Genomic DNA, 7,043 nt, shown 5'->3' on the forward strand with positions numbered 1-7,043 from the left:
CCATTCCGAGCATAGAATAACAGCCCGAAATGGGTATCTGGAGAATTTCCTTACTTATGGTCAATTTTGAGCTGACAAAGACCTTCACCAGGTCAGTATTGCTGGGACTAGTAAGCCCCAATAATTTTGACGGCGATCTTATCTGCAGACTTCCAAGGTCTACCGACTTGCTGGGACTAGTAAGCTTCAATGAAGAAGACATGGGGCTTGGTTTGATCCACTCAGACTCGGGCTTCTGGACCTGAGGAATGCTATTCTGTGTTAGCATCAAAATGTCAGGTTCAGACCCAATGTCCATTGGATCCCCTTCTTCTTCAGTCCTCAACAATTCCTCATCGGTGAGTTTGCTGTCCCCAATAAAATGAGTGCTTTCAACCCCAGAAGCCAACCAGATATCTCCACCGCAAGTGAGTACTTCCTGTTCCTCTACGGGTCTAACGGGAGGCAACTTCCACACATTCTCACTAATCCAATCCCTGCCCATGACCTGGTAAGTGTCCAGGCAGTTGGCAAACTTTCCCAGCAAAGTACTGCAGCATTGCTTCTCATTTTGCGCGGAGGTCTTTCTCATAAGCCTCTTCACCAGGTCAGCCATCTCCATAAGGTACTTCAAGATGAGGTCTTAGTTTGTTGATGACAGAAACCCCAAATTTCGGGTGAAACTGTCCACATCTCTAGGCAATTCTTTGTACCAGAACAGGTGCCTGACTTCCTCTATGAATTTATAAGACAACGCTATCCCTGGAATATAAGAAGAATTATTATACATACATCCAGTTACGTCCGTCGTCTCGTACATGCAGGAAACCCGTACTGCATGTCGACACATGACACATGATACCATTCGTTGCAATAGTTGCACTGTATCATGAACCGTCCGCCCCATGGTCTGCGGCAAGTACAATATATGTCAGTGTCCGTTGCACTGTTCGCACTTATGTCCGCTGGTGTATTAGACATCTTGTTATCTGTGATCCATTTAGGCAGCTTTCTATCACGACAGGGCGTCATGAGGTCATGGTTTACCACAAAAACCAAATTCTTCAATCGAACCCGATACAAATATGCAAACAGTTTGCATACTATTAGTGCCTGACATTTCCATGGGGGACAACTTTTTTCCATTTCCCTTTTAGAACACTGTTTCCAAAATATACACAATGTCACCTTCTGCATAAGGTCTCTGAAGTACTCTTAAATCGTAATTTCTCTTCATACGCTTCATAGAAGTTTTCAATGTACGTCTGGCAATATCATGAGCTTGTTGTATATTTTCAATTAATTTTGAAACATGTACTGCATGATCTTCACTTCTAGCCGACACTGTGTTGGTGTATTCACCTCTCTTCACAACATTAACATGTTAGCGGCAAACCAGGCACTTCTATTCATCGATGCCCGAAGTACATCTGGAATCTGTTGTATGTTTTTGTCCCAAGTGTTCTGATTCTTGTCAACAAAACATCGAACAGCATCCATAAGTGTACGATTGAAACGTTTGACTTGTCCATATGTTGATGGTCTGTAAGGTATTGACCTAGATTTGTGTATACCTAATGCTTCACACACAGCTTTTAAATTGCGCCCTTGATCCGAAAATACCTAAAGTAGATACCCAAATATTGCATAGAATGTGTCCATTACTGCCTGAGCCTTTATTTAAGCTTTTGGTGATGGTAAGGGAACACATTCTACCCATTTTGTAAACTGGTCCACCATCATGAGGCAATATTCAGAACCGCTACTTGTTCTCGGTAAAGGACCAAGGAAGTGGATGTGGTCTCTTTCCATTGGGTAGCCTGCTTGGTATTCAGTGAGAGGAACTCTTCCATAAGTCTTGTTTTTCTTGTTTCCGTTGCATACATCGCATGACAACACAAAGCTCTCTACGTCTCCCCCTAAGTTGTACCAGGAGAATTTTTCCTTTATCTTGGCTCCTAGCTACGCCCTGGTGTCCCACAGAAGAGATGTCATGATGAAGTTCCATCACAGAGGATCTCAAACTAGCTGGAACCACTTATAAAAGGTCAGTATCATCCACTTTCTTCTGGAAAAGCACCCCTTCTATTAACCTTTCGTTATTGATCCGTAAAAACTTTGCTTCTTGACTAGCCAAAAATAATTCACCTTTATTTGAAGTAATATCGCTTTCCAACCAGTCTAAAATAAACGTCATATTAGCATCCTCTTTCTGAGCCCTGCGTAACTCTTCAAAGGAAAGCCCCCAACATGTATGTTGATCCAAAATTCGCATTCCTGGAACAAACACACTTCATGTCCAGACTTATGGTTATGGTGTCTACATTTTTATCCGGTCCATTTACACTCACTGAAAACAACTGCCTGAAAAATGGCTTCATGGGACATAAAAGCCCAATATAAAGCCATTATCAGTGCTGGAATCGATAAACCCCAATTTTTAGCTCATCTATTTTTTGAAAAAAAATTATGAGCTATTGTCATCACCTTGGCGTCGGCGTCGGCGTTGGCGTTGGCGTCGGCGTCCGGTTAAGTTTTGCGTTTAGGTCCACTTTTCTCAAAAAGTATCAATGCTATTGCATTCAAACTTGGTACACTTTCTTACTATCATGAGGGGACTGGGCAGGCAAAGTTAGATAACTCTTGCGTGCATTTTGACAGAATTATGTGCCCTTTTAATACTTAGAAAATTGAAAATTTTGGTTAAGTTTTGCGTTTAGGTCCACTTTTCTCAGTAAGTATCAATGCTATTGCATTCAAACTTGGTACACTTACTTACTATCATGAGGGGACTGGGCAGGAAAAGTTAGATATCTCTGGCGTGCATTTTGACAGAATTATGTGCCCTTTTTATACTTAGAAAATTGAAAATTTTGGTTAAGTTTTGTGTTTAGGTCCATTTTATTCCTTAAGCATCAAAGCTATTGCTTTCATACTTGCAAAACTTACTAACTATCATAAGGGGACTGTGCAGGCAAAGTAATGTAACTCTGACTGGCATTTTGACAGAATTATGTGCCCTTTTTATACTTAGAAAATTGAAAATTTGATTAAGTTTTGTGGTAGGTCCACTTTATTCCTACAGTATCAAAGCTATTGCTTTCATACTTGCAACACTTAAGAACTATCCTAAGGGGACCGTGCAGGCAAAGTTATGTAACTCTGACTGGCATTTGGACGGAATTATGGGCCCTTTATACTTAGAAAATTGAAAATTTGGTTAAGATTTATGTTTTGGTCCACTTTACCCCTAAAGAATCATAGATATTGCTTTCATACTTGGAACACTCACAAACTATCATAAGGGTACAGTAAAAGGACAAGTTGCATAACTCTGGTTGTCATTGTTACGGAATTATGGCCCTTTTTTTACTTAGTAACTTTTAATATATGGTTAAATTTTGTGTTTCGATCCACTTTACTTCTTAAGTATCAAGGCTATTGCTTTCAAACTTCAAATACTTTCATGCTATCATGAGGTTACTGTACCTGGCAAGTTGAATTTTACCTTGACCTTTGAATGACCTTGACTCTCAAGGTCAAATTATTAAATTTTGCTAAAATTGCCATAACTTCTTTATTTATGATTAGATTTGATTGATACTTTGACGAAACTACTCTTACCTGACATACCACAATAGACTCCACCCAAACCATCCCCCGTGCCCTCCCCCCCCCCCCCCTCCCCCCCTCCCCCCCCCCCCTAATTTTTTTTTTTTTTTTTTTTTTTTTTTTTTTTTTTTAAGATCATCTCACAAATGACCACCACACCCTCACACTATACCCCCACCCCCCCCACCCCACCCCCCCCAATTTTTTTTTTTGATTTTTTTTTTTTTTTTTTTTTTTTTAAGATCATCTCACAAATTACCACCACACCCTCACACTATACCCCCCCCCATTTTTTTTTTAAACGGTTATGTTTGAAATACCGTCAAACCATCGCACCCAAAAAATACCCCCCCCATCGCCCCCCCCCCCACCCCCCCAACCCCCCCCCCCGCCCCCGATTTTTTTTTTTTTTTTTTTTTTCGCTTTTTTGGAAGATAATGTAATAAATGTCCACAACCCCACACTATACACCCCTCTTCACTCCACCCCTCCCTCCTTTGTGATTGAAAATGAGAGTCCCTTCACCTTTAAAAAGAAAATAGATGAGCGGTCTGCACCCGCAAGGCGGTGCTCTTGTTCTTCTTCATTACCACCTGAAGCCCAGACCTTGCTCTGTGTTTCATATTCTGCACACTGAGTTGGCCCCATTTCCACAGTGTCTGCTCTGGTATCAGATTCGGAAACCCCCAATTCACCCTCTAATGGATTGCCGCCAGGATCCCAGATCCTCCTGTCTGTTTAACTGTACAGCACTGCGAAACTGTCCATGTGTGAATCATGACATTCCTAAACCTTACACAGTTCGTATACGTTTATTGTCATGCTCTGAAGTTGCTTGCATGAAGATGGGTTTTCTTCATGCTAGCATAATCAAGCAACGGTACAAGCAAAATCAACGTATATTTAGAACTGTTCATTGTTTCGTCCTGTGACCAAAATGCGGTAAAATACTACAATAGAAGAAAAGACAATTTTGTTAACTGTATTGCCTCAAAATCAGTCAAAAAACATTAAATTCAAAATGCAACTTTATCTACTGCATTAATTGATATCAACAAAGCTTACAGAATTGTGAGGAGTATTAGTTAGATCTTGACATAGCTTTATACTATAGAAAAGTTGCTTAATAGAAAAACGAGTACAAAAATTATTGAGTACAAATCAATTTGAAAAACCAACGAAACGGGTTTGTACTAATAGTAGCTTATCAAACCTTTAAGCAAATGAAATCTAACAAATTACAAAGCAAGAAAATATATCAAACTTGCACCGTGTAGGCTATAAAGACTGATAATTTGGTATTTTGAGTGATTTGCGCGGACCACGCCTTTTAAAAATGGTGGAACAACATATGCATCAGAATTACTAAGGTTACACACCACTAATTTTGAAGTTGGTTATATACCACTATATAAGAGAGTTTGAGGGGCTTTGGACAACACATTTATAAACGATTATATGTATTGTAAATATACTCTGTCTTGTTGTCCCCTACCGGTTTCACCAGAGGGGACATATGGTTTGCGCTCTGTGTGTCCGTCAGTCTGTGAGTCTGTCACACTTTTCTGGATCCTGCGATAACTTTAAAAGTTCTTAATATTTTTATGCCCCCGGATCGAAAGATCGGGGGTATATTGCTTTTTGCCTGTCTGTCTGTCATTGTGTCATTGTGTGTGTCCCAAAACTTTAACCAAGGTTAAAGTTTTGCAATAACTTTTGCAACATTGAAGATAGCAACTTAATATTTGGCATGCATGTGTATCTCATGGAGCTGCACATTTTGAGTGGTAAAAGGTCAAGGTCATCCTTCAAGGTCAAATTTACGGATTTAAAGCGGCGCAATAGGGGGCATTGTGTTTCTGACAAACACATCTCTTGTTTATATGGCAATAAGATGGATAGATGGCAATAAGGACATTATGCACGTCATTATATCCCCACAAACAAAGTTTAAGGGGGTATATTGGAGTGAGCTTGTCTGTCGGTCTGTCTGCCGGTTGGTCGGTCGGTCCGTAGTAAGTTTCTGCTCTCTTTTTCAAGTTGTTTTCATCTGATCTTTACCAAACTTGGTCAGATGTTGTATCTTGATGATGTTTAGGTCAAGTTCGAATATGGGTCATGCCAGGTCAAAAACTAGGTCACAGGGTCACTTAGTGCGTTTTAAACATTGAGCATGGTGTCCGCTCTCTAATGCCGGATCAAAAACTAGGTCACTGGGTCACTTAGTGCATTTTAATCATTCAGCATGTTGTCCGCTGTTTTTTGTGAAGACAACATGAAAAATATTCTGTGTCAATGCGGTATGTGTGGGTATTGACGTCATGTGTGTGACAAAGCTCTAGTTTCATTTTGTTCCTATGTCAACAATACTGGTTGCTATGGCAACAAATCTATAATTTTTTTGATATATTTCTGACAATGGTGGAGCCGGTAGGGGACATATATTGCTTGGCAATAGTCTTGTTGATTGTCCAGTAACCTAATTACTTTAACCATTTTATCAATTAAATACTGTTTCTTTACAAATTTTGTTGGTCCTTTAAATTGGGAATTCAAATTCTAAATCTAATATTATACATTTTGAATCTAATACTTAGTCATTTCCGAATGTAATTTTGGACATTTTTTACATACTTGTCAGTGAACTGTGATATTTCTTTGTTGTAATATTACCTTCATGTCATTTACACATATAATTATTGTTCTACATCTTGATCAATAAAAGTTAGTGCAGAATTTGAATTATGTTGTGTTTTATTAACACTCATTATCCTTTAAGAATAACATGCATTAACAGTTTGCTGATTTAATAGCATGAATATATTTTGCTATGGGTATACTGGTTTCCAAACCTCTGTTGTTAAGGCCTGTTTATTCTAAATGTCTTTATTAGGGGGTTTACGTTTGCAATAGTTGTTAAAACAACAGTGATCGGGTGTAACCACAGTGTCCAGCTTAATTGATTTTATCAAGCAATGGTAGTCAACACAATGGCATACTTCACGGCACGTGTAAATTGTGACATATCATGTGCTAATGCAAAAGAACACAACAACAACAAACAAACAAACAAAAATGTTCATGTTAAATATTTTATTTTTCATTCATTTGATTCAGCATAATTAATCGTAGTTCACATGTTCGAATGTTAATCATAACAATTTATTGCATGAAAGTGAATATGAAAGCATACACCAAAATAATATGCATGTATTGTAAACAACGTTCTTGATAAAAAAAACAACAACAGGCATATTACACTTTCAACATGAATCCTTTACCACCTTAATAACTCACATGTCCCCACATTTGTCACTGTATGCTGGCACAATGTTCTTGTTCAAAAATATGATCAGGTCCACGAGGTCTGCGACTAGCCTGTTTCGTAGCTTGTTGATCAGTATGCACGCCATTGAGAATGTAACATAACGCACACAAAACGCACATTTGGG

This window comes from Dreissena polymorpha, chromosome 3 (genome assembly GCF_020536995.1).
Source record: "Dreissena polymorpha isolate Duluth1 chromosome 3, UMN_Dpol_1.0, whole genome shotgun sequence".
Classification (NCBI taxonomy): Eukaryota; Metazoa; Mollusca; class Bivalvia; order Myida; family Dreissenidae; genus Dreissena; species Dreissena polymorpha.